The 22,825-nt window shown below is 30.4% G+C and overlaps 1 long non-coding RNA gene across 1 annotated transcript; it reads left to right on the forward strand.

The window, feature by feature from the left end:
* The first annotated feature begins 1,945 nt into the window (after positions 1-1,945).
* Positions 1,946-10,714, forward strand: LOC147810076 (uncharacterized). Its single transcript, XR_015434270.1, has 2 exons — positions 1,946-2,340; positions 7,339-10,714. It is a non-coding gene; the product is annotated as an uncharacterized LOC147810076 (long non-coding RNA).
* Positions 10,715-22,825: the final 12,111 nt, after the last annotated feature.

Raw genomic sequence — 22,825 nt, forward strand, 5'->3', positions numbered from 1 at the left:
AGTGCAGCTATTAATTTCTCTAACAAACGTGTCTCACCTACGATTCAGTTAACAATTTTTAACGAACGAATTCCCCAAGTTAATTCCATCAAAATTCTCGGCATCCATTACACTGCAAACATTTCTTTCCTCTGTCATTTTCAATACCTAAAAAAGAAATGTTTAAAAAAAATTAATGCACTCCACTGCATCTCTAGCACTCAGTGGGGGTCTCGAACCTACCACCTCATTCAGATTGTAAATGCCACAATCAGAAGTATCTTAGAGTATGGCAGCCCAATCCTCTTCTCTGCGCCAAAGTCACATCTCCGAGTAATTGAAACAATCTACAACTCTAGCCTCCGCGCAGCAACTGGCCTCCCACGATGGACTCCAATTCATATCCTCCACAGAGAAGCCGGCACTACCTCAATCTCACACAGACTTGTTTCAGCAGCTAAAAAATTCTACCTCCGTCACTGTTCCCTTGGCTCTCACTCCCCAATAAATCGCCTTTTGCATAAATTCCACTTTACTAGACTTAAAAAGAAACCCCACCTTTTCCTCAAATTTCAGGACATCTTCAGCCAAAAAGGCATAAGTAAATTCAATATCATCCCCTTCCACATTCCAGTTTTCCTCACAGATCTCCCGAACCTCTGTCTTTTTGTACACGATCTTCCTTTTCAAACTACGAAAAATCCCGACGAAATCCTCCCTCTCTATCAGGAAACCCTCCACACCCTTTGGAAAGACTTTGTCATCCTGGCTACCGATGCCTCAAAATCCAGTACGAACACAGGTATTGCGGCTATTAACTCAAGGAACAACATGTCTTATATCTCTCAAATCCATCCTATTAACTCAGTTGTCACCGGAGAAGTTTTAGCGATTTGGTTAGCAGTCACAAAATTCACTACCGAGTATCTAGATTACGTTATTCTATCGGACAGTAAGTCCGCAATCACTGCCCTCATCTCAGCCACCCATAAATCCCCTCACAGCATCCTCCTCTTACAAAATAAGATAGTTTCAGCAAGTGCAAAAGTGAAATCAATTACAATCGCCTGGACACCAGCACACGTTGGCATCCCCCCCCCCCCAATGAAACCGCTGATAAGCTGGCCAAACACGCCACCAATGCCCCTCGAGCCATCCCTTTTATCTCACCTGAAGACTTGTCATATTCAGCAGTTTTTGACTCAAACCGCGAACTCAGTAACCTCCGGACTAATTCAAAATACCACAAGCGTTTCCCCTTTGATCACCCTGTTAATAAAACTTCCCTCAATCAACTCCCAAACCAAAAATGCGATATCTTAATCTCGCGTCTCCGAAGCAACACAATCTAACTTAACGAAATTTATGCAAAAATAGGGCTCGTAGACTCCCCTTTGTGCGATCATTGTCAACTTCCAGAATCTGCTATCCACCTTCTCTTTGAATGCAAAAAGTTTGAACATCAGAGACAAACACTGCGCGCCTCAATCGGAATTTTCCCACTCTCCCTTCACCGTCTTCTTAGTTATAACCAATATGACAATCTTCTCAAAAATTTAGTGGATTTTTTAATTTCAACTAAGCGTTTCTAGTCTCCAGTTTTCAAATCCCTAATTAAATGCAGTTACAAATTTTTAAGGTTTAGTTTAAGCCTCTCTGAGTGCCTGGGAAAAAGAGTATGTTTTTTTTTATTTATTAAGAATTTTGTCTTGATGAACGTGTTTCTCCAAAAGTATTGGAACCACCAAATGCTAGATTTTAATTTTTTCTAATCTACCTCTCCAAAAGTGTTTTGGAAAAATATTTAATTTTGATCTCTACTGTAAATTTGTTTCACTTCTTCAAGAACAGCGTGTACTCTCACCACCTCATCGTCATCATCTTCAGCATCAACAACTCAACTCACAAAAAATACACCTTGCAGCAAGGGGGATAAAAGCGAGTAGCAGAGATCCCCCCCTCCCCCACATCATTATCAACATCAACATCAAACCCACGAACGTTGTTTCAATAAGCAGATGAACGATAAATGCGGTGTGAAAGTCGCTGAGTTTCGATGTTTCAAAAATTATTTAACCTAATTTAACGTGTCACGTTTCTTACAGTTTTTTTTAAAACTAATTTTGCTTCTTGTGTTGGTTTTCGTGTTAAATTTTAACTGGTTAGATGAAACAAATTGAATTCTCAAGATGTTTACTAAGTTGACATTATATTCGTCAAAAGGCTGCCGGCAATTGTGGACATTAGATTACGTGTTTCCCAAGTGTTTTTGGTTTGCTATGATAATTTTTAACTCCTGAATGCCATAAGTGGATTCCTAACCAGTTGATTCCTTGCTGTCTTCTTAAACTTAAACTTACGGTAAGTCAAACTTCAAATTGTATGATTTGATTTAAAATGAATGTTTTTCGTGCGCCATAATTAATAGGAAAATTTTATCTTTTTAAAATATATGATAATTTTGTATTCTTGATATTTGTTTTTTTATTGACTCTCTTTTTTAGTTAGTATTTGAGTTTACTTTTGTCTTAATAAACTCTAGTACATTCTACCTTACTCTCTTTTTTAGTTAGTATTTGAGTTTACTTTTGTCTTAATAAACTCTAGTACATTCTACCTTACATAAATCTGGTACATTCTACCATCGTTTTTCTTTAACAAAAAAAAGTTATGCTTGTTGCACTTCCGAACTATATGTGTAACATTCCGAACTATAGGGTAAACTTTAAGTCATTTAGCTTTTTCATTATATGCTTTATTTTATTCTATTTCTCTATTGTAAATAAAACTAGGACAATCTTAAATTATCTACGATAAATGCTTTTTTAAATTTCTCAAATGAAGATAAATATTCTACTTATTAAAACTTTTAGTTCCTTATTGAATTATGTGCGAATTTTAGTTTAAGAGTTTATACTTGTGTATTGCTTTAGTTTAAAATCTTAAATTTTTGTGCTATAATTCAAAAATATATTTATATTAAAAGTTCTCAAAAAGAAACTTAATTTTGAAAAGTTGTATATATAGCCTGTAAAAAATGTAACCAACTTTTTTTTTGCTGTTTATTATTCTTATTAATAAAGTGTTTTTCTGTAATATACCGTGAAAATATGAAAGACTTGAAGACTTTTGAATTAAAGTAAAATCTTAAACTGCCCTTATTTTAACTCTTGTGAATGCATAACGTGAAACATTTAATTCTGAATTTTTAAACAGTCAGTTAATGTCTATCAGGCTTAATTATTGAAAATTCGTAACAAATTTTGGGGGTTTAAAAAAGTTTCTCAAACAATATTTTCATTTTCTCAGAATAAAAACTCCTCACAAATATATATGTAAATATATCTCAATATGTATATGCAGTCAAACTTCTATTAAACGAACTTCCCTTTTACGAGTTTCTCTATTTTGTAAATTTTTTCGAGAAACCAAGAACATTTTGGAAATTTCTTCGTAAAATAACTTCCAAATAGCAAAGTGAATTTTATATTTAACGAACTTTTTTTGAGATCCACTTTCCCATTTCCGTAAAAATTCAGAACATTTTAAACTTGTTAACGCATTTTATGGGGAAAATGCCCTTTAATTTTTTGAAGCCACTTAACTTTTAGAGAAAGCAGTAAAATCCCTTCTTTTCCATTTCAAACGAAAAACTCAAACAAAACTAACTGATTTTATCAGTAGCCATTAAACTTAAGAACGCATGTGGAAATGCATGTTTAATATTTCTTTTATAATAAATTCAGATATAATTTTATACATAAATTTAGCTTCTTTTAGTTTAAAATGTATGTAGCATGATAGTGTAACACTGGATAATGTTTTGCTCTATTCTTGCTTTCCATGCAGATGTCTTTTTATGGTTAAGATTTCAAAATAAATTGTAGATACTACTTAGCAAAATAAAGGTGTATTAATTGCTATTTTAATTATGTCTACTGTTTATGAATATAAAGCCTGTTTTGTGTCGTTTAAGTATTTCAAAAGGTGACTTTCTATTTAGCGAATTTTCTATGTAACGAACTTATTATCGGCATTAAGCAACTTCGTTAAATAAGGGTCCGACTGTATTTTTATTTTTTCGGTTACTATTTTTCCGCAAAAAGAGTGATTGCGTATTTGGATTTTAAGTAGCTTTTGAAGGACATAATTTTTTCTTAGTTTCCTTGCGTGTCTCCGCTAAGCCACACTGTAGTTAGATTGCTATGTAATGGAAATCTATGGCTCTGATATAATTTTGGAATATAATATTGTAATTTCGAATTGACTGATGAATCATATGGTTAAATAATTCCTTAGTATAATTTCCTTTTTACAATTCGATATAGCTTAATTTTGTTGCATGGTTAGTTTTCCACTTAACTGGACAAAAGTACTTTTTCTGGAGAGTGGAAGACTGCTTATATTCAATTTTTAACTATGAAGAACTTTATTTACATGGTTTTGAAGAAAGAAAAAAAGACGTATGGTTGATATGTGAGCTGAAATGCTTTATGCTATTGTGAGCTGAAATGCTTTGCTCGTAAAATTGTAGTTTGAACTTCTAAATAGCACCTAGAATTTTAACTCTCCAATATTATAGTACTTAAATATTTAGTTTGATGACTTGAGAATACGCGCTAGAAGAGTCTGCACGTCATTAAACAAAATAAATCTAAATGTTATGCTAGTTGTGTTTTTCATGCAATTTCATAGATATTTTGTTATACAAAACTTACGTATTTTTATAACCTTGCATTGTAAGAGAAACTGCTATAATTTAAATCTTTGCAATTATAATTAAAGCTGTGACAATATTCACACTTGAACGACATTTTTAAGGTTTTTGTTAGAAAATAATTTTTCACCCTCATGATTAAAACTAGGTTTACTGACGTTTCTTATATACCTATCACTACGAACACTCGTCAATTTGAACGAATACATATAACAGCCATTACAGAGTTGCAAACTTGCTCCGGACAGCAAATATATATTTTAAAGTGGTAGTTTATCAGTTGTGGTTATTGGTTTAACAAATTCAATTTAGTAGATCCACCACTATTTCTAAATAATTTGTAGGCTTATATTTTATTACTCAACCCTGTCCCGCTATCGTCAGGGGACATCCAGGAAGTACTGGTTGATTACAAACATTATTATAAACATGATGAATTGAAAATCAATCAATCGAAAATCGTTCAATCGAAGCACTTAATTTACAACAACGCTCAATCGTCCGCCAGTTCTGGAAGATTGTTTTCAAAATGTTTTTTAATTATCTGTTCTATTCCCTTACTTATCCATGGGGCTGTCCATAATTTCTTAATCAAATTGATAGTCAGATTTGGAAAGTATAGGTTACGGATGTCTCAAAATTTCGGACAGGTAAGTAATATGTTAAAGATCGTCTAGACAACTTCACGTTTGGCACTGATCCGTTTTATTGTGGAATCTTGCTTGGTACATACTCTGGGTTCCGTGATTAGTTAAACACTGATTAATATAGAAATTCGATAGGGTTCTCCTGTGGTTTACTTTTTTAATGTATTCGTATGTATTTCTTCCCTGATTTGAAATATTGACCGATTGGTTTTGTAAATTTTGTTTAAAGATATCTGCTTTAATTGAGTTTTTAGATCTAATTTCGTATAAATCAATTTTTGGTTTTTGACATGCTAATTTAGCCAGACTGTCAGCCTCCTCATTGCCACGGTAGCCAACATCGGCTTTAATCCAATTAAACTTCATATTGTACCTAAAATTTTCTTTAATCATTTTGATCAAGAAACTCCTTCTCTTCCGGTCCCGAAAAAAGAATCCGAATTGAAGATTTGGTTATTGATGATCCAATGGATCGACTGAAGGTTTGCCCAGAGCTCTGCCTTAAAATTCGTAGGCTTATATAATTCACCACTTGCAAAATTTACTTAGTTATTTACCGTTTTTAATTATTTTAGCATGTCCGGAGCAGTTGGCATCTCTGCACTTAGAAAACAATGTAGTTATATACTATAAGAAAAATATATGTGATATATATTTATGAAATATTCTTGTATTTTATTTTTCAATACTCTAACTAAACAACTGAAACCTTCAAAATCTGATATCAATTGACATTCTGCGTTCGTTCTTTCTATTATTTCCTATCGGCAATAGTTCCTTATAGATTCTTAGTTATTATTGATGTGGTGAAGTTTGCATGTTTACTCAAAATTTTGTCGAAATTACGATCTCGTCAAATTGACGCATATTTATAGAGATATACCACAAAGAGAATTTCAAAGATTTTAAAAGAAATAGACTTCAACATATATTTACCTCAATCAATGGATAAAAGTCATTACCAGACATAAAATAAAAATGTTCTGTAATTTTCCTTACAAAATTCGAAATGCGTCAAAATGACGCGTCCCGCGTAAACCTAGTGTTAAAAAACATTCTTAAGCTTTTCCTGTTTTGGAAGAAGTAATTTCGCCAAAGTTCGTATTAATTTAAATAAATTTCAATTATTGTAAAAATTATTCAATAACATTTTTACTGTTAATTTTTTTAATGATCATTTTTTAAAAAGATTGAATGAAGGGTCGAAAGTGTAGTTTATACCCAAATTTTTCGGTGCTCTAATTTCTGTCAGTTTAGACTATAAGCTGGCTTATAGTTTATTTTAATAGACGTTTGCTTGTAAGACTTTAAGCTGGAAATGAATCAAATTTTAATTAAAGATGACAGATTATTTAAAATCCTGAGTTTTGATAGTTTGGTAAATTTGGAAGGTTACTTGAGGGCAAAGATGGGACACTGTTTTTTGATGCTCTAATAACAATAAAATATGTTAATTATAAGAGCTATCTAATATGAACTAAAATGTCTGTTAGATTATCAGAGTTATATTTGTACTAAAATAAAGAAATTTAAAAAGAAATTTCATTCATAATCTAAAATTTATCGAAAATTGACTTTCTAAATTAAAGTAATTTTCATGATGAATAACTGTTTATCCAATATCTAGATAACTACAAATAAGCACAAATTAAGAAAACTGTTTGAAAGTGAGCAGTGTTTCAAAGATTAAATTTTAAGCCATATTAAGTGATGTTTATCAAATTTGTAAATTGAATGTTAAGTTAACAATATATTTTAGCGGAATTTTGATTTTTGTCGGATATGATTGATTTTAGTTCGACTATTTATATGCCAGAAATTTTTCAGAATTAGGATTCTTAAATTTTCCTTGATTGCACGTTAGTTTGTTTCAAAACCAAAATATTGGTTCTTTATTCTTGAACACTTTTGCTACCATACTTTATTACATTAATCTTATATCAGATTGTTTCACACTTTATTTTAGTATTCATGAACATGTTTTTTCACTTTTAGGTCTGCCTTCTGGGAGTCTTGTCATATTTTCTGATGATACCTACTGACAAAGCCACCTGTTTTCATCATAAAAGGTCATTTTATAAGTCTTTCAAAATGTTAATGCTGATAATTCATTCTAATTTTGAATGGCTTGTGCATATTTTGTAGTGTTTAATATCTCATTTGCTAAATAATCTGATACAGATTATCCTTACTTATTTTGTTAAAGCAAAATTGGAATTCAGTGATTTGTAAATAACTTCTTTAAAGTAAAATTTTTATCATTAATTAAAAATTAATTTTTCAAATATTTAATGATAACTGAAAGGCGGGCGAGAATCGTAATATTCCGGCTAAAAATAATTCTTATTGGTTCTCCAAGAGTTGTTAATAACAAAATCTTATTGATAAACTTATAGGCGTTACAGCCCAAAAGAGGGGTGCCCATCTCAGTTTTCTTGACCTGATGTGCAACAGCAGAAGCTCCGATTGAGCCCCCCCCCCCCCCAAAGTTTAGCACTCATTTTATCGACCCTACTGAAGGAATAACCTTTAATATCTAATGGGAAAAGCTTTGTGTTGGATACTAAATAAAACAATCCAACTGTTCACTGATTTCAATTGTTTGTGGTCCCCAAACTATTTTTATTTTGGCACAACATTGTTTTGTTTTCATATTTTGCTTTAATATACAGATGTGTCATCTCAGAAAAATAATCTTCAATTGTCTGTTTTCAAAATTTCTTAGAATGTTTCTCTTGAATCATGCAGTTCAATCGATTCTTTTTTATTGTTAGGACTATTCTTCAGAAATTTAATTTCAAAATATTTTGTAAGGGGCCCGGAAAATTTGGGTCTTGGGCCTGAATTTGTCCTGATCGGTCCCTGGATATGTACATATAGAAGGTAAATCAAAATTCCCAATTTCATAGGCACTCTATACAAAATTTAATATAAATTACATTCATGAAAAATGTATATGCAGAGGTAATGTAAGCAAGTTTTGTATGTTATTCCCCACAGATGTGTAGTATGTGCTTTTGTTTTACAACATCCATCAAGCACAAAATGTACCTGTCAAACATTTTTGCAACCTGCCTGAAATAGTTAAATCAATCAATAATTAACATTATTCAACTAATAAACATTGTTTAAATTCTAATAATAAGTTGAATGGTTTCATACTATATTTTCTTTTTCTTGCCAATTATAATGACACTAGCTGACCCGGCAAACGATGTTTTGCCATATGAATTATTTCTAGAGTATGAAAATATATCTTATTTATTGTAAATGTGTGCGTATGTGGTATATGAGTGGAAGAGGCATGGAGCGCTGGGAACGATGACGGAATGTGAAAGTAACAACACACCAAATAATAATTTTTTTAATTTATTGCAACTTTTTCTTATAAATTATATATACAACGAATTCTGAAAATATTAGTCAACAATATTAATCTCTTAGTGCAATGGAGTGTACAATATTTTTTGTCATTCCATCTTTAGCTAACACAAATAAACTGGATGGTTTGCCCACTCGAGAGTATGCCACGTATCTGTGCGAAAAACATGGTGTGTTCAAGTCTAAGACGCAAACAGACATTGTTTGGCCTTATCATTGCGAATGCCAATCGAATGGGGAACTGAATGCGTTTAAATTGAATTGGCACATCTGTGGGGGCATAATAGGCATAATAGGGATTGGCACATAATAGGGATTCGTGGAAGTAATATACTTTCATCCCGGAATTTGTCATTTAAAATAATGACTTCGATGACGTTGTTCATTAATTTTTTAATGACTAATCGCGTGCCGTTGCACAGCCAAGGTGGTTTCAAATTACGAAGCAAAATAACCGGAGATCCAACTTTGAGTACTAAATTATGCGGTGATATGCCAGGTAAATCCAATGAGTTTAAAAACTCTGTTGGAAAATTTGCAGCTTCAATGGGATCGCAAACTGCATTAACGGATTTGCATGTCACCAAGTTACCTGGCAATAACTGTTGCATCTACAGATTCAATTCGTTGACGTCCACATTTTTTGCTGCTAAAATCACCCTTTCTGCCAGCCACTCATGATGAATGCATTGCGTGTGTACATCGGGAAATATTAGGCTAATGAGAGCATCTTGTGAATCAATGATTGTGCAGAAATCGTCCGGTAATTTAAGCATCCAGTAAATGCTTCTTTGTTTCTCATTCATTAGTGGAACATTGCGAGTAACAATCACTGCCATTTTTATCGCATTGTATTGAAGTTCACGATTCATGTCAGTGTTTAATAAATCAGATGCACTTCGATTTGGCGAAAGCATACCGAAATGACTGAGTGGCAATTTGGCAATAATAATGCAAAGATCCTCAATAACAATCAGTGCTTCATTGTACATAGCATCGCTGAATACTATCGTTAGATCGTTGCAACGTGTGCGATATTGATACCGTATATCATCAGTCATCGAATCTTTGTGATATTCTCATAACGTTTCTATACGGGCCGAGAAACATGTAGCTAATACTATAGCAAATAGTAGACGATTTTGCTTTGCAGTACAGTTCAATGCTGCTTCAGCAAGCATACATTCCCACTGGTTGTCGTCTTCCAGCAAGCCGAGTGCAAAGCTTGCATCTTCATACGTTGGATGCTGATTTCCATCGACTTTACATATATCTTAGAATGACAATGAGCCGGTGTAATTAACCAACAACAGTCGAAAATAAAAGCCCTGTCTGCCTTGGATTGACTGTAAATATTCTCCCCAAGGCGTTTGATTTGAATAAACCGGGACATGCATCAACCGGTGTGCCTTGCTTGTGGGGTGTCCATTTTTTTGAACTCATGTGAAATAGGGTGGTACTTCTGAGTAGAGTAATGTCCGTGCAAAGACGTGCATCCGTACGATTACCCAATTCAAAAAATTTGGCGAGTGTAGTTTTTGGTGGATTTATAGCTCGGTCAATCGCTGTCTCGTTCGTGAAATATACGCTCTGACCGTTTTTAAGATGGACGGCTAAATGAATAACGGTTGGATCCCGTTCATTAATTGGGAAACCAAAGATACGTCAAACAGCTTCATTGGAGCTGATGTACCGGCCTATTTGGTAAAGCGTTATTTCGTCGTTGTTATTCACTGGAAGAGCAGTCACATTGGTATTTTCAACTCGAAGTACTGCTATATCATTGCCTTTATTCACATACTTGCAAATATATTTGATGCTCTTCTTTTAAGGGCATGCATAAGTATTAGAGTTTAATATGACTTGTTGCAACGTGCGTGAATATTATTTTTGATTTATTATGTTTCTATGTCTAGTTTGGATCCGAATACGATTAAATAAAGATATATTTAAAATATACGTTAAATCTGTCCAAAAAATGAAACAAAAATTAGATACAAACCATTCTCGAATTCTTCTGAAGGTACACAGAAAATTTCATTTAAATCAGTCGAGCCGTTTAGGAGGAGTTCAGTGACATACACACGAACAGACGAAATATATATATATAAAGATTGTGAGATTTACAATTTGGCAGGAAACAAGAATTTGCTGTAACTTTTGGATACTTCAATAAAAATGTGCCTTGATGCTTGTAGTTGATTTAACAAATCACAATGTAGAAATATTTCAACTCTTGTGAGAATTTTACGAGCTTTCTGCAACAGACATCTCTAATACTAATACCTTTCTTAGAAACATTTTTAATAGAAGCAAATATAGATGTTACTTATTTAAAGTAACAAAAGTGCTTTTTGTTTACAAAAATAGACTTTGTGTATGGAACAGAACAGTATATATATTTTTTAATAATGTAGTATATTTTTTAATAATAAAATCACGAGCATTTTTTTCATCACTGATATGCGAGAACGGGATTTTTTTAATATAATTCTGCAGAAAGTTCGGTAGGAAAAAAATATGTTGAAAACTTTTGCAGATAAAAACCCTAACCTCTTTTCAAATAAAAAAAAATATTTCTGCAGGAATTCTGTAATATTATGCGACAATGTCCCCACGATTCTGCCACGTGGATCTCAACACAAAATAAAACATAGTTTATCACCATAATAAATTCAAATAATATCTTTTGATGACGAGTGAGATTAGCATGAAACCACTAAATTGAAAAGGCAAAGTAACAAAGGCTTTCATAGAAATATCTATTCATTATACTTTGATGATTTCTTGAGCATGAATTTTCAATAAAGATCCACGTACAGAAAAATATTGAAATGAGATATAGAAATTTGACCCTCATATGATTATTTATATTTATTTAAAAATTAGTACGATAGATCAAACAACATTAACAATATAGAATTAAAAGTGCCAATTAGTTCAAGGATTTAAATTAAGTGTTCAATGGTTAAGCGTTTCTAAAGTTATATCAAATGGCTCTTTGGACTCATTCGATATATTTCAATAAAATGATAAAACTATATCGATAATTTACAATCAGGTCCAACAAAAAAAGCAGAGAATCGAAATTTACACTTTGCATTTTATAACTTAGTTTTTATATTTCAAAATAATAACTAAACTTGCATTTATTGAAAATTACTTTGCAAATTATTCCCAGAGCGTCAGTATAAATATTCTCTGAACATTAATTTTAACACATGTGTTATATAACTCAAAATTATAAAATAATACTTACTTTCTATATCCATGAAATCATTATCATAACCTGATCTAAACGGATAGATTAACAGAGGCATTGATAAGTACCGTTAACTGGGGGCATGCATTTTCTCCTCCCCCAGTTAACCTTAAATGCTGCCTCGCTTTAACAGCTTTTTTATTAAATTGTTTTTTGTTTTTTTTAAATGTTTATGTAACATTGCCGAAATTGCAGGGCAGTTCCTGGATTGACTCCAGCAGTTTCACTGAACTGCCCCGCAATCTCCGCGAAAGCTTCAGCTTTTTTGGCCGATGTTAATAGAAAATAAGGATTTAAATTAAAATTAAAAATAAGCTGAAACAAACTTTCACGAAAAAAAATTTTTTATTGTAATTTAAGCTTCAGTTCTGCATGTTCCTGGCAGCTGGTTCAGAAGGGCGATTTGGTCTTGCATTTTTGTAGGAGAAAAGTGAAACATTACGAATTAGTATTGAATAGTTTAGTATTAAAAGTTTTAAACTAAAAAAATGTTTAAGATGAGGAACAATACGCTATTTTTGAACGTCAAACTAGAACATTTCTAGAAATCTGCCTTTCTTTATTCTGATGCACTCTTTAGCAATGATTTGCATATTTCGGCCATTGGATTTTTAAACAAATTTAACAAAGTTTCGTATCAAAGTATAAAAAGCGAAAATACTTCTGACCATTTTAATTTAAGATAGACTGTATCAAATTTAATATTTAATTTATAATTTTAATTTATTGAAATTTAATTTTTTGAAGTTTAGCTTGATGGGGGTTTAACTTAATGGAAGCGTTATTGTTGTCAGTGAAAGGGGATAAAATAAATACTGTTTGCTGGCAGGATCCAAAAGCAGACTCGTATTATTCCTTGAAACCCGGAGAATTTCCTTCCAGAAACAAATTTTTAAACAAACGTGACAATTAGTGCAAGTAGTAATTACTCTTAGAAATATATTCTATCTCATAAAATATATTTCTACTAATTTGAATTATGAGGACCGATACCGCCTAATCCCTGCGAAGCATTGCCCGCCAAGTATGGCAAAACATCTACTTTTGTTTCTTATTATGAAAGTAAAGTACGTACTTCGGTACTTTTTAAATCTAGTACTTTTTATTTGTATTTTCGTTGCATTTTGAGGGAAAGAGTAAAAAATTTTGTAACAAATGTCTAAAAATTAGCTAATTTTGAGAATTTTTTTTAAAATTAAATATTTAAATTATCAAATATTGGTTAAGTAGTCTTTAACAGTTAACCTTTTCGAAACTCTTGATGATTTTATAAACAATCTTTGAGCAGCTTACCGAATTTTTGAGTTTACGGCTATTAATGTTGAACTCCGTAGTGTGTAATTTTGAACCTAATCCATAAGACAAGGGATCAAGTATTGTGAGATTTTTCCTAGGGGGAAAGATTAGGACTTTTTTATGGAGCTAACCCGCATTCGAGTTACACGATTTAAAAAAAAAAATAAGAACCTCGTACAGTTAGCCAGACGGCAAAGGGATTATAACCCGCGATCCATATACAATTTAGCCTAATATTTTTCGTCAGCATTTTGTTTGGTGCGGAATTCTAATCTACCAGCCATTTCTGAGATTCGAGCCCTGTTCACCTGATTGGGAACACTCTATTCTCTGAGCCACCATGACTGGCTTAACTCTTGATGATTGTAATTTCTTGTACGGGATAGGATGACTCTTTTGAGCACTTCACTGCTGCAAAAGTCATTGAGTGACTGAAAATAATGTTTCTTACTATGTTGGAATAGTCGAAGGATCTTGGGAGAACAAATGTCTTGTTGAGAAAGAATTCAGCTTAAAAGGTTTGCGAAAAAAATTAGATGTGGAATGTGCATTGAAATTCTGTAAACTAAGTGTGTATACTATTTTCAAGTTATCAAACTTCTAAAAAGCGCTAATAAATTATCAAACGTCTAAAAATTTAAAGGTTATAATTATTCTGATATGGTTGTACTGTATACCTTGACATCAAGTTCTCTATGAAATCTGGGAGAGAGTTCCGCCGCTAGCTTCCACAAACACTCTCGAAATATTTAAAGTCAAAACTTTAGTGGTTTTTGTTAATATCCCTTAGTTGTATCCGGTACGCTAATGGTAATTATCGGTCGTATGATTTGGGTACGCTATTATCAAAGCCTTGGAATATAAATTTTTGACATTCTATTTATAAATTTTGAAATCTCCTAAAAATACATTTGTTTGTCCTTGTTATGCGAGAGGACAGAAACCAATGGACGTATGTTGAGGTTCCAGTTTTTAGTCGAAGAAGTACTTAAAGACTAAATTTTTTTTAAAGTAATTTTACATCAGAATACATTTTCTACTTGAAAAATAACTCAATCTTAGATGTATTTATTCATTTGAGTTTGACAAACAATACTTTTGTCTACCATATGTATGCATTGAAAATATTCAAAAATTTCAATAATTTAATGTTATTAAACCAAAAACGTTTAGCACAAAATTTAAATTTTTTAACAAGTTTTGAAATGTAATGTTTATTTAATTGAAATATAGTATGGATTTAAAAATTTAAGGAGTCTAATCTGTTTTTTGATTTTTGTATAAATATTTTTCGAATTTCACAATTTAAATGTGTAAGTTCATATCATTGAATTTAAAAAGATTTTGTGCTCAATATTTTGAGTGAATTCAATATGGAATATATCTATCACAAATTTTTATTTTATTAAATTTTAAAATAAAAATTTTTAACATTTTTAGAAAAAATGATTTTTAATTTAGTAGATTTCAGAGATTCCTACAAATACTTTTTTCTTTAACTTTTTAAACAAACTTTTATCAAACGTGTCTGAAGTGAATTTATGGTAAACTAGTTTCTGAAAGTAGAAATAAAATTATATAATGTGGAACTTCAAAAAATTTACCAAATTAAAAATCCTTTTTCTGCGAAAAATTTTCATATTTTGGTTTCTGGTTATTTTAAGTTTTCTCTTTCAATAAACTTTAAGATATTTATAAAATTTTATAAATTTCGTATTTCAACTTTTTAAATAAAATTTATGATTATTTTGAGTACTTTTTAAAAGTAATTTTCTCATGTAGACTCACCGCAGACAGTGATACTGGGAGAAGTGTTACTAGTAGGAACACAGTTTGAAAATAGATATCGAAGTATACGTCGAATTTATTTTTTTTCAAATTTTGGTGTGAACCTTTCAATCCCACGGTGGCTGCGAGCGTGTTATTTTTCAAAATACTTTCTTTTTGCCTGAGTATAAATTTATAAATAAAATAATTAGAACCATAATATGGTTATTTTTAGACTATCAGATTAATATTATGAAATACTTAAAGTAGATTTGAGAGTTGAAATTTCTATGGATATTTTTTCGTTTGGAGTTTAGAAATTCGGTGAAAGTTTACTTGAAAATAAAGCTGTTAGAATCTATCTTCTAAATTTGCATCAGATGAATTAAAAGATATACTCAAACAGCTTCCCCAATAGTAATATAATAAAGTGATATATAGTAAATAAGTTTATCTCTGTACAGTTTGAATGGATTATACACTTGAAAATACTAGATGCATTTAAGTTTCGTTTAAACCAGAGTAAATCTAAATTAAGATATTACTCAAACTACTTATAAAAACATGATTTAAAAAAAACTTAGATTTGAATAGGAAAAAATCGTGAACATTAAATGTTTCATTTCTTTGCGTAATTTTTAGTGTTTTCCGTTAGGTTTCAAATCTATTTTCAGAATAACTTTTTGTATGTTTTCATCGCGGAAATTGTTTTATAAAATTGTAAATGTTTAAATACATTTTATTTAAATACATTTTATTAAATCTTATTTTGCTCTGAATAATTACTAACCCATAACCTCATAACATATCTGTAAAAAAAAAATAACATTAACTTGATTCAGAGCAAAATGAGATTTGTTAAAAAAATGAATGTCTATAATGCAGATTGGCTCGTATAAAATAGTCGCATTTTTTAGAGTATATAATGAACATGAAGAGTACTTGCAAATTTCAACTGAATATATCTTCTCAAATCTCGTATTTTCAACTGGATATATCTTCTCAAATCTCGTATATTCTTCTTCAATATCTCGTATTTTGATTTTTTTTCTTTAATTATTCTTTCAAAGGTTTTCTAAACTCCAAAAAATATTGCATTGTAAATAGTAGTTCAGTTTCAACTAAATTTGTAATCTGTTTTCTACAGGATTAACGAAAAGGCTAAAATTGAATTTCGAAATTATGTGAAGTTTTATCACATTACTCCTTCATGGAAATTTCACTTTTAAAAAATCAGTAAAGAGCAAAGTTTGGATGTTTGAAAATCAGCAAATAAAAGAATAACAGTAAAATTAGCACGTCAGATATCAAGCTAATTTTACATAGCAATTTTACATTACAGCTGGCCAAAATTATTTTCTCAGTCTGCTTTGTGTATTGATGAAATATTATTTACAACAAAACAGTTAATTTTTGTAATCAAAATTTACTCTAATGTGTTTCCTAAATATCTTGTCTTCGCTTGTCACAGGTGACCCCAATGGCATTCAACGTGTTAAGAGTACAAAGCAAAGTTACTATATATAAGCACACATCTGGTAATCTTAAATTTCTTTAATAATGCAGGAACGTAAAATTTTTAATAAAAATTTTTTATTAAATAATATATTGTATCAAATTTTCCTTTGAGTTTATAATTTTAAACTCTATGAAAATGCTGTGTAAGTGGTTAATATTGAACACTCAAACGAAACAAAATATCAAAATTAAATGTTTGCATTTAAAAAAATTTTATCTTAATCTTTTTAAATCTTCGTAATTTTTCCGAAAGTCAATTGATTTGTTGAACAAATTCGATATACATTATAAATTTTGTTTTAAAAAATAGATAAATAATTAAATTCTATTAATATGCCAAAAAATCTTTGAAACCCGCGGTATTAAATTTCGTACTTTAAACGTTATAAAATAATATTTTAAAGGAGTTATTCAATTTGATATAGATATACTATATTAAATGTATTCATAATCAAAAACTGAGCACAAAAATTGATTATGTAAGATAATATTTTTATAGAATAATTTTAAAAAAAGTTATAAAATCACTCAAAATTTTTAATGCATATATATTTCAACCAAATAAGACATAATTTTTATACTGTACTTAAATTCTAAATAATTTAAATTTTGGGACAAAATTTGATGTTTTTCAGATAGATAACTATTAGACTTATAGACAAAAATATTAAGTTGCCTATGTACTCCCGTTCTGTTTTTGGGCAAGGAAATTCATCCGTAAGCCCATTGTTTAGTAAAAAAAAGAAAATATATTTTTAAGTTTATAGAAAAGAAATATTTTTAATTAAGAAAATGGGGTTGAAAGACTTAAAATACATCATCAATAAGATGTCAAACTATTGATTCAGACATCTGTAAAATGTCTCACCATTTTTATAAAATTAAACTTTTTAAATACTTGAATGCTATAATTATTCTCAGATAGCTGTACTGTCTATTTCGACATTCTGTGGTAGCCGGCAGGAGGAAACTATTGGTTCTTATGAAATCAGATCAGCAATAGGCGCGGGATAAACATTTTTTTCTGGAAATAGCAATCATCAAAAGTGTTCCGAAAATAAGTTAACTGTTGAATATTACATTTAGCTGAAAAATTCAGAAACCTTCGAAAATGTTATAATAATTAATAAAACTTATTTCGATATTCTCGTTGCATATTTGTAGTTTTTTCCTCAAATCAACGAAAACTCAAAGGAACCAAATTAGAAGAATAAAAGTGCGAATTGTAACATTAAAAGTATTGCCATGTATGCTCACTAACCAATTACAAATTCATAATTTTAAAAAGAACAACGTCGTAAATTTGAATCTAAGAAAATAGTTTTTATTCATAGGATATTTTTAAATTAAAAAAAAAAGTTTTAAAGATAAAAACTAGGTAGCTCAAAGTATTACTCTGCTTTTAAATTTATTTTTTATAAAATTTGAATATCTTAATGGTAGGAAAGAATACGTCATCAACAGAGCTTGGAATTGAACTAAAATTATTTCTTTTGCATCAGTTTAATTTGATTCCCTGTCATTAAGTAAATTAATTTAATAATTATGATATTTGAATAACAATAATTATATTTTATTAGTTTTTAATAATATGACCTATTTAAATTACAAAAATTTTAAGATTTTATTGGTGTGCTGTCTATGTATTTAATTTAACTTCATTAAAACTGGAGTCATTAAATGTTCGCTTTCAGTCCTAATTTCCTTATGTTAACATGGTTATTTAAAATCTTACTATTATCTTAATTATCTACTCAACAAGTGTAATCGTTTGAAACTTTAGAAGCTAATGTATATTTTCAAATTTCTACTTAACTGTAATACATATTTAAAACATTGTCATTATGCACAGTTAGCATTTCAAAAATGAAATTTCTAAGTTCAATTCAAATAAATCATACAGTGAAGGTAATTCAAACTAATTAGCTAAATTTCCCGCGATTTCTTAGATTGAAACTACATGGTACTACCTTTTTCTTTGAATTCCCCAAAGAAACAAAATGAATTTTGTGATCAGAAACTTGAACATTGTTCAATCTATTCTCATTTTGGTAACAAGAGTGTTGTTCATTGTATAGTTTGTGTCCGTTATTGGTAAACGAAACTTCAAAATATACAATTTTTTTCATGTTGCATGTTTTTCTTTCTAGCCTCCTACATAGTTAATTTTATGATTAGAATAGTTATAGTGACATCAAATGTCTTGTGACATTTTTTACTACTGAAGTGAAAACTTCGTGAAAATTAATCATAAGCTAATGTTACAAAGGATCTTCAATAGATGGTCTCACTTTATAAGTCTCTTATCCCTGCTACATTCATTTAGTGTCAGTATTGCGATCAAGATGTTGGGTAATTGTGTATTTAGCTGGTTGTAAATGGTTATATTTTTATCTTCGAAAAAACAATAGGCTTACCCTTCAATTGGTAAAAAAAAAAGCATTCTATTTTCTCTTTACAACTAACACTGAATTAGATATTTCGAATATTACTATAAATGAAGCATTTGAATATTTAAAAGAATTCACTTGTGTCAGCATTTTTGTCTTTCAATATCGAGATTTTTGCCACGCTTAATGTTTCGGGCAAGAACTGGAATAGTTAGAACTTAATGTGTATTCAAGATTTTATTTTTAAGATACCAACACGTAATACAATTTGAATTCATTAGGCATTTAGCGATTTTTGCATCGTATCGCAATATTTTTTGTTTCACCAGTCACTACAACGACATTGACCAGATTGTTGGTCTCCAATCGAAGTAGGTATGGGTGGAATGTAGATGGAAGTTCTGTGCATCTGTGCAAATGTGGAGCCTGACGTGGTAGTGGCAGACAGTCGTTCTGCTGCTTCGTCATACTTCATATTCGTCCAGCTGTTTCAGAACTTACAATTTCAAAGCAAAGTTTATTAACTATTAAACGCGGGATCTGCAATTTCATGCCGTTGTGACTATTTCTATTGGTGCATATTTAACTTTCAAAACAGAGGAAACAAACTACAGTTGAATCTACTAGTCGATTAAACTTTAAGGAAATTTTATTTCATGGTTAAGGGAGAAACGAAACAAGAAAAGGAATTAAGACTAGTTGACACGAATAGTAATAACTTAACCAAACTGATATAGCGCAATTTTAAGTTTAAGCATTGCGATGTTAGATCGAAAGTTTTGTCACAAACAGCGGTTGAATTCGATTTAACGTGGATATCAGATCATTCTGTTAGCACCACATGATTTCACCTCTCTTCCATCTCTCTACCCTTTTTATTTTTCTCTTCCTTATTCTAACAGGGCTTAGATAAGTAGAATATCTTTCCATCTTTTTGCGTCCCACGTTAACGCTACCCATGGTATTAACGTCAGCGCTATTCAATCTTAAAATTAGACATATTCATTCCACCTTTTTTTTATCAAATTTGTTTCCTGTTTAGTTATATTGCAGAAGTCTGAACTTGCGGTTTGAAACCAGAATATTTTTAAAATATTTCTTCAATGTTCGTTTTGCCAACTCTTTTAGTTTTATTCAGCAGCTTTGCGTCCAGATTTCTTACCCATTTAGTTCATTCCTTTTATAAAGAATTTACACTATTTATTCTCTTTTTTACAATGAACTATTTGATTACCAAGAAGTTTTTGTAAACACATTTTTAAGAATGTTGAATTATGATGTGCAGTAGTTTTGCAACTTTTCGGAACCTTGATGACATATACTGCAAATGTGCACGAATACTGCTTTAAAATTTTAATTCTACTTAACGGCAGGAAAGAAAGGACTGAATATTGCCCATTGCAATAGTTTCGAAAATCAAGTTAAAGATGTGAAGAATTTTCTTAACTTGGTTCTGATCTGAGAATTAAATAAATGTGTTTAATGTGTTTTCAAAAAATTTTTTTGTCCCTAAATCTATAAAGAAAATTAAGAACCTTACGCTTTTGTTCTGGTACAATTGATTATGTTTTACAGTATAAATTGAGCTCTTAAATTTGATTAGAGAGCTTCATAATTTTCTTGGTGGGTAAAAAATGCTTAGGTAAAGCATGCAGGTCATTTGAATTTTTTTGAAGAGACAAGTATAGCCATAGATTAATTTCAAAAAATTTAAGGGGCCATAAGTCATGAGTTTAATTTGAAGTCAACGCTCATATTTGTCTTAATGAATACAAATAACTAAATGGTTGCTTCAAAATGTAGTACCATAATCTCGTTTAAAAGTGGTTTTGATTTTACTAAAATATTAGCAACATCTGCTCCTGCACCCCAGAGCCCAATGTCAAGAAGACTGAGATGAGCACAGTAGGCCTTGGGCCCTCTATGGGCTGTTGTGTCACTGAGATCAGTTTTTAGTTACTTATCAATGATCTACAAAAGTTCAAAATATTTACTTGTGTTAGAAACCAAATTACCTGTGTTTAGAAGTCAGTATATATTGTAATGGTAAGTCGTACAATGGAAGTTTCTCTCTTATGAAATTATATAACTTTATATTATCTAAAAATGAAATGGTTGGGAATGTTTTCTTTGTGGTTAGGGAATATTTTCCTGCCACGATTCGGTCAGAAACCGATTACAATCTTAGATGAGAAATTTACTACTTTTTTTTAAATTTTTTTCTTTAGGCATTTCTTTCAAGTTTATTTACCAATGAAATAATTGACAACAGTAAGATTCCTCTCGAATTCCTAGAAATAACTTTTACTTTGATTTGCAAAATAAAATTAAAATAATAATCGTAAAACGATAATTTAGTAATCGTGATAAGTTAAATTCTGTTTTACAATTTCATAATAATTTTAATTGTAGACATTGGCACATTTTTACAATCCTGAAGTAAATTTGATTCATGGCTTTATAAATGTAAAACATTGAATATAAAATCTAAAGGTAAAATTATGAGATTGCTTTATAATATATTTTTAGTTTTGGAGACTTTAATAATGAAATAATAGTCAAAATCAGATTAATCAAGGAATATAAAGCAGTGATAAATGTCGTTAATACAGTTAAGTATAAAAAAATTAGCAATGTACTATAAGATTTTTTTATTAATTATCCTGTCCAATAAAATTCGAAAGCAGTTATCTTTAGATTTTTAAAATTCAAATTTGGTAATGATCGGTTCTTAGTAAAATATTTTTCTTTACTTTTCCTTGCTGTTCTTAAACTGAGCTCACTGTTCAATGCAATGTTTATAATGTATATTTTATGTACGATTTGTAATGTTTCGCTTTTGGTTTGGCGTTTAAGACAATTGAGTGACAAGCTGCTAGGGTTGCAACTGTGTCAGAGCTGTATTTACATGTTTGTCTCCTAGAAAAAATTATATAGCAGATGTGACCTAAGAATTGGAATAATATACATCTTTTTATTACAGCCCACTTTATAGTATCTGTCAGAATGATACGAATTATGTTAATGTAAGCAATATCCCTGGTGATAAAATATTTACGTAGACAATGTAAACATCCTGGAGAAGAAAAATTTTAACAGAACATTTTTTTTAATCGAGACGTCTTGGAAAGAAATATAATCACTTTGAAAAAAAAAATTAGCTTTTTTTTTTTTTGTAAGTGAGAGTAAATTAATTAAACTTAAAGACTGAAATATGTTTTTTTTTACTTGCACTATACCATCAACTTCCTGTTCACTTTTCCTCAGAAAATTTTGAGGGACAGTCTTTAGTTTGTGTCCATATGGAAAGTTATTCAACACCCCTGAGAAACATTAAATCTTTTTTTTTTTAATTTGATCTTAAATAGTGTAGATATTTATCTATGCTAGAAAATTCAATTATAATTACTCATATATGAGTTAAAATATTAAAATAGACTTGTATATTTTAAGAACGTACTCCAATACTTGATCCAGGAGTCCCTTTTTCTTCTGGATGGGACTCAAAATTAAAAGGCTACGGGACAGAATAATAGTAGTCGCAAACCCAAAATTAGGTCTACTATTCAACGACGGTTATAAAATATAAAATCTTATTTCAATATTTTACTGTTACAATTTTTGATTGATCAGTAAATAGAAGTGCCTGCTTATGTCTATCTTATATCATGATGATAATTAATAACTATCTGAGCAGCAAGTGCACAAGTTACTTTTTAAGCATTATGGGTTCTTAACACTATAAACGTTCACAAGGAAGAGTTTTTGGTCCTACGCTTTCGCCTGATTCATTGAACCAAATTGCCGACTTTTGGCAAATACGTGGCTCATTCATTATAAAACACAGATGAACGTGTTATGAAACGGA

The sequence above is a fragment of the Parasteatoda tepidariorum genome, chromosome 5 (assembly GCF_982258835.1).
Source record: "Parasteatoda tepidariorum strain Cologne lab strain chromosome 5, Ptep-v5.0, whole genome shotgun sequence".
Classification (NCBI taxonomy): domain Eukaryota; kingdom Metazoa; phylum Arthropoda; class Arachnida; order Araneae; family Theridiidae; genus Parasteatoda; species Parasteatoda tepidariorum.